The sequence below is a fragment of the Schistocerca gregaria genome, chromosome 2 (genome assembly GCF_023897955.1).
Source record: "Schistocerca gregaria isolate iqSchGreg1 chromosome 2, iqSchGreg1.2, whole genome shotgun sequence".
NCBI classification, from domain to species: Eukaryota; Metazoa; Arthropoda; class Insecta; order Orthoptera; family Acrididae; genus Schistocerca; species Schistocerca gregaria.
In genome coordinates, this window is record NC_064921.1 from 463,638,870 (window position 1) to 463,655,175 (window position 16,306).

Below are 16,306 nucleotides of genomic sequence, written 5' to 3' on the forward strand. Positions count from 1 at the left end.
AGAACAACCACCTCTGACAGCAATAACGGCCTTGATACGCCTGTGCATTGAGTGAAACAGAATTTGGATGGCGTGTACATCTACAGCTTCCCATGCAGCTTCAACACGATACCACAGTTCATCATGAGTAGTGACTGGCGTATTGTGATGAGCAAGTTGCTCAGCCACCATTGACCAGACGTTTTCAGTTGGTGAGAGATCTGGAGAATGTGCTGGCCATGGCAGCAGGCGAACATTTTCTGTATCCAGAAATGCCCGTACAGGACCTGCAACATGCGGTCGTGCATTATCCTGCTGAAATGATGGCTTCGCAGGGATCGAATGAAGGGTAGAGCCATAGGTCGTAACACATCTGAAATGTAACATCCACTGTTCAAAGTGCTGTCAATGAGTACAAGAGGTGACCGAGACGTGTAACCAATGGCACCCCATAGCATCACGCTGGGTGATACGCCAGTATGATGATGAAGAATACACACTTCCAATGCGCGTTCACCGCGATATCGCCAAACACGGATGCGACAATCATGATGCTGTAAACAGAAACTGGATTCATCCGAAAAAATGACGTTTTGCCATTCGTGCACCCAGGTTCGTCTTGAGTACACCATCGTAGGCGCTTCTGTCTGTCAAGGGTAACCGCACCATGGTCTCCGAGCTGATAGTCCACGCTGCTGCAAACGTCGTCGAATTGTTCGTGCACATGGTTGTTGTCTTGCAAACGTCCCCATCTGTTGACACAGGGATCGAGACGTGGCTGCACGATTCGTTACAGCCGTGCTGATAAGATGCCTGGTATCTCGACTGCTAGTGATACGAGGCAGTTGGGATCCAGCACGGCGTTCAGTATTACCCTCCTGAACCCACCAATTCCATATTCTGCTAAAAGTCATTGATATCGACCAACGCGAGCAGCAATGTCGCGATACGATAAACCGCAATCGCGATTGGCTACAATCCGACCTTTATCAAAGTAGGAAACATGATGGTACGCATTTCTCCTTCTTACACGAGGCATCACAACAACGTTTCACCTGGCAACGACGGTCAACTGCTGTTTGTGTATGAGAAATCGGTTGGAAACATTCCTCATGTCAGCACGTTGTAGGTGTCGCCACCGGCGCCAACCTTTTTTGAATGCCCTGAAAAACTAATCATTTGCATATCACAGCAACTTCTTCCTGTCGGTTTAATTTCATGTCTGTAGCACGTCATCTTTGTTTTAATGGCCAGTAGTGTACATTTCGCGTCACAAAGTCGAGATGTATAGTCAACAACATCGCTGCCTCAGATAGGGGTAATGTCGAGGTTTGAAACTGATGGGTCAGTTTGGGGTCGGAATCTTGAGAGTTACTGTATATATCCAAGAATACATCTGCTTGTTTTGCAGTGACCCGCAGCTGCCTACAAGGGCAGTCATGAGGAATCGGCAACCGGAAGTACCAGATTACCTCAGCCTTTGACATGTAGAAAGAATGTGCCTACTTGTCTGATTTTGAGCGCGGCAGCGAGGGCCTGCGAAGTGACCTTCGTGCACGGCGAGCGCAACAGAAGCGGACGTATGAGGTCACGTGAGAGAAGATTCTAAATGATGGACGTTTGCGCTGGATATATTGATAACATCCGAATTCATACCACTCCAATCAGCCCTGGATGCCCTTCACGTCCTCGACTGCGACCGCAGCCAAGGCGGTAATTCCCAGTGGCCTCTTTACGGCGTAGCTGGCAGTGTACATTGGGACATGTGAGGGGGGGGGGGGGGGGGGGCATGTGGTGGTGTTCGCCTTGTGGGGACGTCGTGACAGGTGCATGTGGGGATGTGCGAGTGTTTCCAGGTGTCTCCGACATCTAGCCCTGACAGCTTACTGCTATGGACGTGATCATGGTTTAAGAGTGTCGTGTTTGCTGATTTTTTAAACATTGCAGTGGACTCTGTCTTCCAATGGTGTTCGCTAATGTCTCTATTCTATCACAGAGTGGAACCTTCCACCCTCCTTCCGAATGTAGCGGAGAGAATCAGTTTAGGAAGTCTATACTACTTTTTAAAATCCCAATCACGACGTCAAACTCATGAATAATCAATTACTGTTACTGATAAATGTAATGCGTGCATGCGTGAATTTGGTCCGGGTGCGTACTGGAGGGTGTGTACAATACCTCGAATGTATTTAGCGCTACAGTCTATATGTGACGGAAATTTCATTGCTTGGTTGGCATAATGTTTACATGTGATACTCAAACGTTGACAACGTGTTTTACCACTTCCACCGCATTGTGGGGTGGTAGTGAGTGTTTTAAGCGTTCTGTGGTTCAAATGGCTCTAAAAATGGTTCAAATGTCTCTGAGCACTATGCGACTTAACTTCTCAGGTCATCAGTCGCCTAAAACGTAGAACTAATTGAACCTAACTAACCTAAGGATACCACACACATCCATGCCCGAGGCAGGATTCGAACCTGTGACCGTAGCAGCAGCGCGGTTCCGGACTGAAGCGCCTAGAACCGCGCGGCCACAGCAGCCGGCCAAAGCTCTCTATTTGACTCCTCTAAATTGTTAACCAATTAATTTGACAAGATAGCGCAAATGGATTATTTCACTAATTTTTTTGGTATCGAATTTATGTCAGCTTTCCCTTTGTCTTCAGCATTGTCCAAAACGAATACAGTTTTCTGAAGAGAGAAGAAAACCTCGATATTCATGTTGGGAGAACTGGCTTCTTGGAAGCGACAGTGGCAGGAAGTGAGTCTGGAATTTGCCAATCAACAGAATGCTGCCACTTCATGCCATATTTGGGGACCAAGGAGGCCAATACCCGGTCCTTGGTCGGTGGTATTTGTAACGTGATCTGTAATTAGCACATTGGGCTGTTTTGACTTTCGTGTCGGTGATCTGACGATAGCCACATACGCGGAAGAGCTACAGAAGTGGGTACTACATCGTACTTCATTCCATTCGCTTTTGATTACAGTTATTAATTCACGGAGAGTAAGGGTGCGTGCTGTCGGGATATCTGCAAAAGTGGGGGAACCCCGTCTCCCGGAAAGTGATATAAGTAAAGAATATGTTTCAGTATATTACTGAGCCTTCCCGGTTTGCAGTGCGGTCTAAGGCATTGATTTCCGAGCGGGAAGGCGTGTCGGTGCCCGGCACGAATGCACCCGGCGGAATAGTGTCACGGTCCGATGTGCTGGCTAGTCTGTGGATAGGTTTTGAGGCGGTTTCCCATCTGCTTTGGCGAATACGGGCTGGTTCCCCTTATTCCCCCTCAGTTAGACTATGTCGGCAATTGCTGCGCAAACACTTTCTCCACGTACGCGTACATTATAATTACTCTAGCTGTCCCCAGTTGGATATATTATGTTACACTCATTAGACATTTTACTGACTATGATTTGATTTTCGTGTCGTGAAATCCTTCTTCTCCAGACTAGAGTGAGTCTTACTCCTACCAGTTTTTTTGGGATGGGTGGTGATTGAAGGCGGGGGGTAGGAGGATGGAAAGTCCTCTGGTGGTGGCACTGTGCACTAGCTCAGAGGATCCCTGCATGTGAAAGCGAGTGCAAACAGGAGAATTTTCCAATAACATGACACCTTCAATCTTCCACAGTGTAATTACGTAATTAGGACATGTTGCTGGGTGTGAGCATTTCCCATCAAATAAAAGTGAGATCAAGCCGCTGAAAATTGAATTTGATAAATAAATAGTATGTCCTATGCTATATAGTTAAATTTCTTGTCACGAGATATTTTCTCTCCAGCACAGGTGACAGCTTAGAGCCCATTGAGGTACACGATATCAGTCAGGAATTTGCGTTGAAAGGAACGAGTTTTGCATGCATCAATATTCCGCAGGTGTTTATCAGGTAAATGTTGCTTTGTTTGCGGTTTGGTCCGACTGCGACCGATGGTGCGTGCAGGCCTAATAATGGCATGTTACAGAAGAAAGAGCACATTTTTCCACCGGGACTTCTCGGACGCTTTTGTTCAGAGATGAGCGTGACATCTGGCCTGTCAGTCGTGGGGCACGAGTGGTCACTTGTGTGACATGTTGGTTTGCAGCACGCTGAGCGAGCTGCACGTGCGGCGGCGCTAACTTTCTTTGGTTGTAACCCAGTGGACAGAGATCGCCAGACGGTGCGTGCTTCTCTGTCTAAAGACTGTTATCGATGTAAATACGTGTGATGGGTGTTTCATGATGGTATTCCTTGTGTGTTTAGAATTAAAAAAGCGAACGAATTAGTTACTTCTATACATGATTTGAATGTTCCCAAACAGCACAGAGTGATGAGCAATAGAGATCCAACTCCTGATACATGAACTTTTTGTAAATAAACAATGTACCTTCTACTATGTGACTGAATTTCCTATCGTGAGAGCATTACTCTCCACACGGGAGCTGTGAATTTCCAGGTTGGGAGGGGGAGAAGGGGAATGGGGTGGTTGGGTGTTTACACGAGGGGGAGGGATTAATTAATTGATCAATTTAATTAAGCAGTCAATAAAATTGATGGAGTGGAAGGAGGCTGTTTGAATACCTTAGGGTTGAAAGTGTACCTGTATTAGCAAGGAGGAGGGCAGTGGAGGAGAGGGAGTGGGAGGATGAGGGGAGGTGGAGGGGTGGGGGAACAAAAGGCTAAGGACCTGTCAATTAACAGTCAATTCGAAAGGAAGAATTATCAGCAGGGGATCACAATCTGTCAATTAAAAGGGAACAATAGGTTTGCCCCTGAACATTATTTTGCCCCTATGAAAGCAACCCTCACTGACAAAACGCGCTGATTCCGGCCATGTGCCCCTACTAAAGCACTATAATCAACCATTACAATCGTGTGAGACGTTCCAACAGCTGGAGTAAGTATATGAGCAAATGAGCTGGGTCGACCCAAGGCCTTAGCCAGCAGGCGGCCTCTGGTCTTCACTGGTATACAGATGGAATGCACGTTATGAGTGTCTGTAGTGGAATGCAACAGATTTCACAATTTTCTAATGTACATATGACAGTTTTACCTGATAATAAAAATGCACATATTATTGATATTTTAGATTAGCAACAGAGTGTTCATATTACTGTAAGTTTTATAAGAAGCTATTATTCTAAGGCCATAGTGTTTCAAGTCATTTTGATCATCATTTGTGTACGACTTAATATGAAACTCTTTCCACTACTATTAACCAAATGGCGTTGAGGATGTAACCAAATGCAGTGTAAAGCCCATCACTAGGGTCACTAGGAGATAGTAGCATAGTAGGTAAGAAATGGTACATGCAACAAAGATTAAACAAGTGAAGGAAGTAATGATAACAGTGCACACTTGGCTGGTCTTGGATGTCTAGATTGTAAGGTATGTTGTCTTTTAAAGTAGAAAGGGTGAGGAGCTCGGTTCCCAGGATGCGTATTTATAACTTCTGTGTGATTAAATTTTGATTTCTGGATGTAAGTGGCCTTGTAGTGTAAGTATTGGTACTTTGGTTATTTCGCGAGCGCAGTTGATACCGCTACTTTTAATTTTTCTTCAAGTGAGACATTAAAGTTTTAGGAGACATATATGACATATTTTGTGCAATGGTTAGCTTATCAATTATTCATGAATTTTAAGGGGCACATGGAGTTTCCCTCTCCACTATACGGTAGCTAGAGCTGCTCAGATAACTAGTTTCACTACAACAGAGTTATGTTTCGGTGTATAAACTACTCAATTTTAAAGGTACTCGTCAAATTTCCTCGCTCATTTGAAAATATAATAAACTTCAGTTGCACCCTTTTATTTATAATGATTTTAACAAATTTTAAAACAAATTACAAACTTTTAATTTTTAAAGTCGGAACTGCTTGGATGAGGTATATGGTCCACGCCTCGTCTGTAAATAAGACTCCAAAAGTAAGTCAGGTAAATTCAATCACGTATTTAAGTCTCTCTTCGAAAATACCATTATTTAAACAAAGTGGTAGCTGACAATGTACGTAAATGTTATCTTTCAGTGTAAGACTTTCGTTTTCCGCTGTACAACTTTACGAGACCGACACACACAGACAGAGATTCCTTTACGCACATGGGGGAAGAATTCGAGATATGTACAGGTACTTTGATGAATACTCCAAGGAAGTGTTATAGGGCCAATGATGATTGCAATACATAAATACGATTTGGTGGATAACGTGGGAAGCTCTAAGAGGCTTTAGAGCGAAATTGCACTGTTCAGCGGATTGTAATGTAACACGGAACTTTCTCGAAGATTGGACCTGTTTGCCGGACCGAGAATCTAAACTTTGAAGTTTGCCTCTCACAGCCAATTGCTCTACCAGCTCAGCTACCCGAGCACGACTGAGGACCTGTCGTCGCATCTTCCCTTCCACCAGTACCTCATATCCTACCTTCCAAATTTCACAGAAGTTTTCCTACGTAACTTGCAGGATCAGCACTCCTGGAAGAAAGAATATTGCGGCATCATAGACTGGGGGAGGTTTGGAACGTAGATAATGAAGGGAGCAAAGCTGTGAGGACAGGTTGTGAGTAGTGGTTAGGTTGCTACTTGGTGGAACAACTGCTCACAAAAGGCAAAAGTCCCAGGTCGAAGTACCGATGTGGTACGCTATTTTAAGGTGCCTGGATGTTTGTGTGAGGCCTATCCGCATGCGATGCTGTTATTTATAGGAAGGCTGCTACGACCGGGAACGGTAGCAAAGTTCGGATTGACCTGCAGTAGTTTAATGAATGGTGCACAAACTTGCCATTGATCGTGAATGCAAAACATGTAGCGTATTGCGCTTCTACATCTACATCCATACTCCGCAAGCCACCTGACGGTGTGTGGCGGAGGGTACCCTGAGTACCTCTATCGGTTCTCCCTTCGATTCCAGTCTCTTATTGTTCGTGGAAAGAAGGAGTGTCGGTATGCCTCTGTGTGGGCTCTAATCTCTCTGATTTTATCAAAATGGTTCAAATGGCTCTGAGCACTATGGGACTCAACTGCTGTGGTCATTAGTCCCCTAGAACTTAGAACTACTTAAACCTAACTAACCTAAGGACATCACACACATCCATGCCCGAGGCAGGATTCGAACCTGCGACCGTAGAAGTCGCACGGTTCCGGACTGCGCGCCTAGAACCGCGAGACCACCGCGGCCGGCCTCTCTGATTTTATCCTCATGGTCTCTTCGCGAGATATACGTAGTAGGGAGCAATATACTGCTTGACTCTTTGGTGAAGGTATGTTCTCGAAACTTTAACAAAAGCCCATACCGAGCTACTGAGCGTCTCTCCTACAGAGTCTTCCACTGGAGTTCATTTATCATCTCCGTAACGCTTTTCCGATTACTAAATGATCCTGTAACGAAGCGCGCTGCTCTCCGTTGGATCTTCTGTATCTCTTCTATCAACCATATCTGGTACGGATCCCATACTGCTGAGCAGTATTCGAGCAGCGGGCGAACAAGCGTACTGTAACCTACTTCCTTTGTTTTCGGATTGGATTTCCTTAGGATTCTTCCAATGAATCTCAGTCTGGCATCTGCTTTACCGACGATGAACTTTATATGATCATTCCATTTTAAATCACTCGTAATGCGTAATCCCAGATAATTTATGGAATTAACTGCTTCCATTTGCTGACCTGCTATTTTCTAGCTAAATGATAAGGGATCTATCTTTCTATGTATTCGCAGCACATTACACTTTTCTACATTGAGATTCAATTGCCATTCCCTGCACCATGCGTCAACTCGCTGCAGTTCCTCCTGCATTTCAGGACAATTTTCCATTGTTACAACCTCTCGATACACCACAGCATCATCTGCAAAAACCCTCAGTGTACTTCCGATGTCATCCACCAGGTCATTTATGTATATTGTGAATAGCAACGGTCCTATGACACTCCCCTGCGGCACATCTGAAATCACTCTTACTTCGGAAGACTTCTCTCCATTGAGAATGACATGCTGCGTTCTGTTATCTAGGAACTCCTCAATCCAATCACAAAATTGGTCTGACAATCCATATGCTCTTTGTTCATTAAATAGGTGAAGAAATCCACTACTGTACAAATACACTGTTGGTGACAAATAATAGTAAGATTATTCCAGCTGATTCTGACCATCCACATGCGTACAAAATGTAACAGTGTCATACCAACTGCTGTCATATTGATATTATTTTATTAAGCAACGAATTTCGAAGCCCCGATCACATCATCAGCCGTATCACATGAATTGTAACAAGTACCACTCGTGCAAGTACAAGTATAAGACAAGGCGCCAATACCCGAATCTGGTTCCATAGGTATCCAGACTTCATGAGAATGATTCCTCTTCACACATACATCTAGAGTTTGGATGTCTCTGGAACCATACACGAGTATTGGTGCCTTAGCTTATATATGCATGAATGTTACTAGGTGTCATTCAAACGACCGGCCTGAAGATGACGCGACTAGAATGTCGAAACAGGATGCCTAATAAAATATCAGTATAACGTCTGTTGGTGTAGTATATTACATTTCATCGACCAGCCGCTGTCCCACGCTCCTGAACACAACATGGAGTTACATTTACTGGACATGCACACAAGTGAGCATTCTTTCATTCCGCTAATCGACCGCAACATACCAATGCCACTTCAAGATCACTTTACAGAACGAAATTGCTGATATAACATCTATTGCAGTTAACAGCTGATATAGTCAAAATTTAGTACATCGCATCATCAGCAGGAAATCGTCTAAAAAATGTTCCACGCTACCGAGAAATTTACGCCCTCCCAATAAAGCATAAAATAGTAAAAGAATTCTATTCCTTTCCTACCAACTGTATCGTATAGAATAAAACGCTTATTGGTGATAAAATAGTAAAAGAATTCTATTCCTTTCCTACCAACTGTATCGTATAGAATAAAACGCTTATTGGTGATAAAAGTTTTCTCCACTGACAACAGCTTAAAGAAAAAACTTGTGCATACATTTTATGGTTCACGTGTTTATAAAACGATTTACAATAATTTCGCCTGTCATAAAACGATTTGTAATAATTTTGCCAGTAACTATATAGGACAGATTGGCAGGATGATCAATGTAGCGTTTACTGGGAAATACGATTTACTGGGAAATAAGATGGTAATGTGCACCATTCCACCCTTGCATTTATTCATTACTAATCATGTCATTACAAATCTAAGAAGCCGAATTTTTGTGTAAGGGGGTCAAAAGGAGAAAATTGGTCTCATGTGGAGAATAGTAAATTTTTAAACACACTCCCAGTAGAGATCGCAACATTTTACATGCACGGGCAGCTGTACATGTACACGCCATCCAAGCTCTGTTTGACTCAATGCCTAGGCGTATCAAGGCCATTATTTCGGCCAGAGGTGGTTGTTCAGGGTACTGATTTCTCAGGATCTATGCACCCATATTGCGTGAAAATGTAATCATATGTCGTTCCAGTATAATATATTTTGTCCAATGAATACCCGTTTATCACCTGCATTTCTTCTTGGTGTAGCTATCTTAATGACCAGTAGTGTACATAGCATACTACAATTTACACGCGACAGCAGTTTTCTCGGGTATCTTGTACACGACGAAGTCGTGGCTGGGTTAGGATACGAATTTAAATTCATGGCTTCAAAACGCGTCGTCTGCCACATTTTAGTCATTGGTCGCTTAAAAGTCAACTGTCGAAAAAGCATCTCCCATTTCCGTCGTAGTCCTCGACGGCTTCTTCAACACTGCTCCTCGTTACACGTTAACAGTATTCCTGAAGTGATCTGCTGAGTCTGTGTGTCTCCGATAGACGAGCGGTAGCCGGCAGTGGATGTGGCAACACTGTAGTGGCAAGTGACAGACGTCGGCTATCAAGTGATTATAATCGCACTATAGCTCCGTATAACAGAGGGTTGCGCTGCAAAATGTTTCGTGTCCTTACATATCTCCTACTTCTCCAGCCCATGTCGCCTGACGTAGGACTCCTAGGAGGTGGTCATAACAATGGGACTCAGCGCTGTCATTGTAGACTCGTCCGTTGGCGGCGACGCAACACGATCTGCGCCGTGGTCCGTGCCTGGCGCGTGGCGTCGCGCCTTAGGCTAGTGGCCGCTACGTGCCCGCCGGCCACCGCCGTGGCTTTCCCCCTCACTCCCTCGCCACCAGCTTCCCTCCCCTCCGCGCCAACCGCGCTCTTGGCAGGCCTGCACTGCTCTTAAACGCCTCAGGTCCCACCCACACCACTCCGCGACGGCGGCTGCAACCGATAAGGGCGGCCTGCCTGTTCACACTGCGTTACGATATGTCGAGCTCTGCTGATATGTCACTACTGGCGTCGAGCTGCGAGGGTGGTGGAAAAAGCTGTCACCGGCTACTCCGGCAATATATGACAACTTCACTAACAAAACTCTTATGCTTCTATGTGCCGAGGAAACCTTACAACCTCTGAGCACTACGGGACTTAACTTCTGAGGTCATCAGTCCCCTGTAACTTAGAATTACTTAAACCTAACTAACCTAGGGTCATCGCACACATCCATGCCCGAGGCGGGATTCGAACCTGCGACAGTAGCAGTCGCGTGGTTCCGGACTGAAGCGTGTAGAACTGCTCGGCCACCGCTGCTGGCTACAACCTCAGTATATTGTGCTTTCATCAAGGTCACATATTAAGCAGTTGAAGGGAGCAGTATCAGTTAACGTCCCTTGATCGAGGCATCACTAGTGACTGAGAACAACCTCAAACAAAACAATTATTGTCAAGGAAATAAGCCGAGCACGTAAATGAAGAATGTTACTCCGTGGCCAAGTGACACCAACGTGTTAACTTATTTTTCTATTGCATACGAGAATCGATTGATAAGAGTTATGGCAACTAGCCTGAGCTGCTGGTACGACTTTCAATCCGAAGACTGCTTTGGTGCTGCCCTCTGATCTAATGTGTCTTTTGCAAGACTCTTAACGCCTGCATCAGTGTTGATACCTATATTAACTTGAAGTTGCTTAAGGGGGGTAGGACGTCAAACGGGCTGACTTGGAGCAGGAGAGGCACCACAGGACATTTTAATTTCCACTGTCTATACTTTTACAAATAAATTCATAAAACTTTGTCAGAATGACCAGGAAGGATTCAGAATTCAGACTCATGGAAGTAGATGTTCGAAAACATAACGAAGTATTTTGTTTTTTTACATGTGAAATTTCATCATTTTTTTCACTTACTAATGGCTGCAATTCATGCTTTAGGTACACTTTTCTTCATAAGTAAGGGAGATTCTTCGAAGAATTTTGGACAGCAAACAAACCATACTTAAAGGTGTATGAAACTAGAATTTTCAAAATCTATTAAAAACTGCGGTAAAAATTGAGGTAATTAACTACAAAATTTATGGTTTTTCTTAACATGAAGTTTAAAATATAGCAGCTCATTAGTTTTTTCATAAATTAAATAATTTCTAGAGTATCATACACATGTAAGTATGGTAAGTATGCTGTGCAAAATTCATCGAAGAATCTCTGTAACTTATGAAGAAAGGTGTACCTATAGCAACAAATGCAGCCATTAGTAACTGAAAAAATGATGAAATTTCACACGTAAAAAAAATTACTTCGTTATGTTTTCGTACTTCCACTCCTATGAGTGTGAATTCTGAATCATTCTTGGTCGTTCTGACAAAGTTTTATGAGGTTATTTGTAGAAGTATAGACACTGGAAATTAAAATATCCTGTGATGCCTCTCCTGCTCCAAGTCGGCCCGTTTGACGTCTTACCCTCCTTAATGAAGGCTTGACCTCCCTCTACAATTCTTTCCCTACTATTTCCTATTTTAACAAGTTCATGATTCCTTTGATGCCTCAGAACATTCCCTATCACTGATCTCTTGTTTCTGTCAATTTCTTCTATAAATTCGTTTTCTCACCAGATCGATTCATCATCTCTTCATTAGTCACCCTATCAGCCTAACCTTCAACATTCTACTGTGGTATAACGTTTCTAAAAGAACCTTTTTGTCCGTACATTCAAGCCTCCACGTTTCGCTTTCGTAAAATGCTATACTCAAGTCATAGATATTCATAAAAGAATGTGTATGCAACGTTAACGTATCTCTAGAATGGATTTTCTTGTTGTTACCTACCAGTCTGCGTTCTGTATACACTCTGCTTCACCAAGCGTCAGTTATTATTTCTCATCCATAACAAAACTCATCTACAACTTCTTTTAATGTCCCATTTCCTGCTAATTATCTCGGCGTTGATTGATTTAATTCTGTTACATTACATTTGTTCCTCTTTTGTTGTTTCCCAGTCTTATTCCCCGCAACGTCGTCTGATTTAATTAGATCAGATCCCATTACATATCCTATACCATGATCAATTTCTTAAAGATATTGTCTCCGTTCGACTGACCTTCCACGTCCTTCGTCGTCTCTGGATTGCAGCGTTATCGAGGAGCTTCGAAGTTTTTATTTTTGTTCCCTCTCGTTAAATTTCCCTTCCGAATTTCTCGTTGGTTTCCTTTACTGCCTGCTCACTACAGACTGATTAAGAACGGCGATTCCCTACAATTTAGTCTGACTGCTTTCTCAGCTGACGCATCCTTTTCATGTCCTTCGACTCTCGTAACTGCCATCTGGTTTGTGTACAAGTTGTAGATAACCTTTCACTCCGTGTCTTTTACCCCTGATACCTTCATAATTTGAAAAAGTATGTTTCAGTCAACATTGGCAAAAGCTTTCTACTAAGTGATATATTCTTTTTCTAGTTCTTGCCGTTTGAATATAATACTATTAGAACTCTGCTTTCTTTTCTCTTTGCTCTTAGACCTTAACTTTGACTGATTAATTCCGTATTCAGCATTGCGCTCCAATGCTCCAGTTCACGTATTGCTCGTTTTTAATTTTGCCTCTCCTTCAACAATCAGTTCGGGAGACGTTTCTGGGGATCCTGTGTTATTCAATGAAACACTCATCCCTGGTTTTCTTATAGAGAAAGTAGCGGAAGATCTAACTGATCTACCTACAAGAATAGGATGAGTAGTGATGATACAGAAAAAAATCCACGTTCTACAGACCGTATCTGATAATATTTCTTCATTTATGTTGAGTCCATGGTTTCGACGTGGTCTACATTCGCTATTGTCTTTTACCGGATCTAGAATGTTTCTTATGATTTGTATTTCCCGTATTTCTCATTCCCCATCAGATGTTTTTTGTGACATTCAAGGACTGCTATCGTATTCCTGCATTAAAGATGTAATTTACTGTTAACGGATATTAATTTCTCGTTACAGATTACGATGACAGTGAAGTCCCGTACTCCTTGACAGAGCATAGGGGAACGATGCAGAAGTCCTACACCCCCGTACTAGGCAAGCTCCTAGTGTGGGTGGTTTGCAATTGTCTTCCTCCGACCGTAATGGGGATGAATGATGATGATGACACAACAACACACAATCATCTCGAGGGAGGTGAAAATACCTGACCCCGCCGGGAATCAAACCCGGGACCCCGTTCTCGGAAAGCGAGAACGCTACCGCAAGACCAAGAGCTGCGGACCTCCTTATAGAAGTGTTTCGCAATTTAGAAAAACTTTTCTATTTGCTTGATCCGCGATACAAAGGCTTCCTCCTCGAGATGTTAGGATACATAGAATCATCAACGTATTTTAAATTTCTCTGTCCATTTTGTTTTTCCCTCTTTTCATCTCTAGTGCAGTGGCGTGATGTGTACTATCAGTTCCATTCCCGCGTTTGCTGTTTTTTCCTTTACGTAACTGACTTGTCCCGTAGTTGAATCTAGCTAATCAAAATAAAATCACCCATAAGATTTCCGTCCTAATTTAAAAAGCATAAAATGTCCCCTAAAATTTTCACTTCTAATTTGAACCCCATGAACCATGGACCTTAATGGTTCTCTCTCATTTTCTTTCATTATCCTGTGTGAACATTTTTCGATATATGACATATAGTAGAGCTTCAAGTGAACCCGACATAAAGTTATTTCTATACAAAAAGGAGTGAAAGAAGACGTTAATTTATGTTAGTACAATAAAATTATGTAGCTAAAGGCCGTGATATATATTGTACAACGATGCATCATTAATTTACACAATCAGCATTGTTAACAGAGGCTGGTTACCGTCTTTTTCCTTTTCAATAATCAAGTCGTATAACACTTCTTGATTTGACCATGTAATATTTGGGTATGTGATTCTATTTACCTCTATACTGCCGCACCATTGCATTACTATCTGTTTCAATGCCTTGTCCTTTTGCCCTCGCATGAGTGAAACGATATAGTCCAAAGAAAAGGTCTGTCGGCGTGGACACACCCGTTCAACTGTGAAGACTTAGTTCTGTCCACTTTCCTACAATACAGCTACAATACAGCTTGATATATAAACGAAGAAAAACAAACACACAGTTTCAATTCCACTAGCATGCTACTCTTCTACTTCGCAAACTTGGAGAAGGATGCTGACTGAACTGAAGCTCTGCTGGCAGTTTGCGAGCTGTCTGGAGAGCTTAGTCAGGAGAGCATTGGCCCGCGAAAGGAAAAAGTTCGTAGTTTGAGTTCCCGGAGGGGCACACAGTTTCAGTCAGGAACAAGGTTTCATACTTCATACACAGTCCACTGTACAGTGAAAATTAATTCGGAGAATTGGGATACTTAGAGACATATTTGTAACATAAGAACATTGTTGTGACTTATCATCCGCAAGGATCCACGTACTTCAAAATAAAAAAGACAGAAGGGTTTTCGTAGATACCCACATAAAACTAGAATACTTGGGAGGATTCAGGAAAGCACAATTGCGTGTCTAACGCGTCAGGGAACTTTAATATCTTCTGTCTTACCTAAGACGTAATTCATAGTGACCTTTGTAATTTTCTTCTCGAAATCCTGAAATACTTTATCGTAAATAACAATAGAAAGGCTGTTATGCGACAAACGCTTTTAACAACAAATTGTTGTTGTTGTGGTCTTCAGCCCTGAGACTGGTTTGATGCAGCTCTCCATGCTACTCTGTCATGTGAAAGCTTCTTCATCTCCTAGTACTTGCTGCAAACTACATCCTTCTGAATCTGCTTAGTGTATTCATCTCTTGGTCACCATCTACGATTTTTTCCCTCCACGCTGCCCTCCAATGCTAAATTTGTGATCTCCTGATGCCTCAGAACATGTCCTACCAACCGGTTCTTTCTTCTTGTCAAGTTGTGTCACAAACTCCTGTTCTCCCCAATTCTATTCAACACCTCCTCATTAGTTATGTGGTCTACCCATCTAACCTTCAGCATTCTTCTGTAACAACACATTTCGAAAACTTCTATTCTCTTCTTGTCCAAACTATTTATCGTCCATGTTTCACTTCCATACATGGCTACACTCCATGCAAATACTTTCAGAAAGGACTTCCTGACGATTAAATCTAAACTCGATGTTAACAAATTTCTCTTCTTCAGAAACGCTTTCCTTGTCATTGCCAGTCTACATTTTATATCCTCTCTACTTCGACCATCATCAGTTTTTTAGCTCCCCCGATAGCAAATCTCCTTTACTACTTTAAGTGTCTCATTTCCTAATCTAATTCCCTCAGCATTACCCGACTTAATTCGACTACATTACATTACCCTCGTTTTGCTTTTGTTGATGTTCATCTTATATCCTCCTTTCAAGACACTGTCCATTCCGTTCAACTGCTCTTCCAAGTCCTTTGCTGTTTCTGACAGAATTACAATGTCATCGGGGAACCTCAAAGTTTCCATTTCTTCTCCATGGATTTTAATACCTACTCCGAGTTTTTCTTTTTTTTTTCCTTTACTGTTTGCTCAATATACAGATTGAATACCATCGGGAAGAGGCTACAACCTTGACTCATTCCCTTCCCAACCAATGCTTCCTTTTCGTGCCTATCGACCCTTATAACTGCCATCTGGTTTCTGTACAAAATGTAAACAGATTTTCGCTCCCTGTATTTTACCCATGCCACCTTTAGAATCAGAAAGAGAGTATTCCAGTCAACATTGTCAAAAGCCTTCTCTAAGTCTACAAATGCTAGAAACGTAGGTTTGCTTTCCTTAATCTTTCTTGTAAGATAAGTCGTAATGTCAGTATTGCCTCACGTGTTCCAACATTTCTACGGAGTCCAAACTGATCTTCCCAGAGGTCGGCTTCTACCAGTTTTTCCATTCGTTCGTAAAGAATTCGCGTTAGTATTTAGCAGAAGTGACTTGTTAAACAGATAGTTCGGCAATTTTCACATCTGTCAACACCTGATTTCTTTGGGATTGGAATTATTACATTCTTCTTGAAGTCTGAGGGTATTTATTTCTTCTATT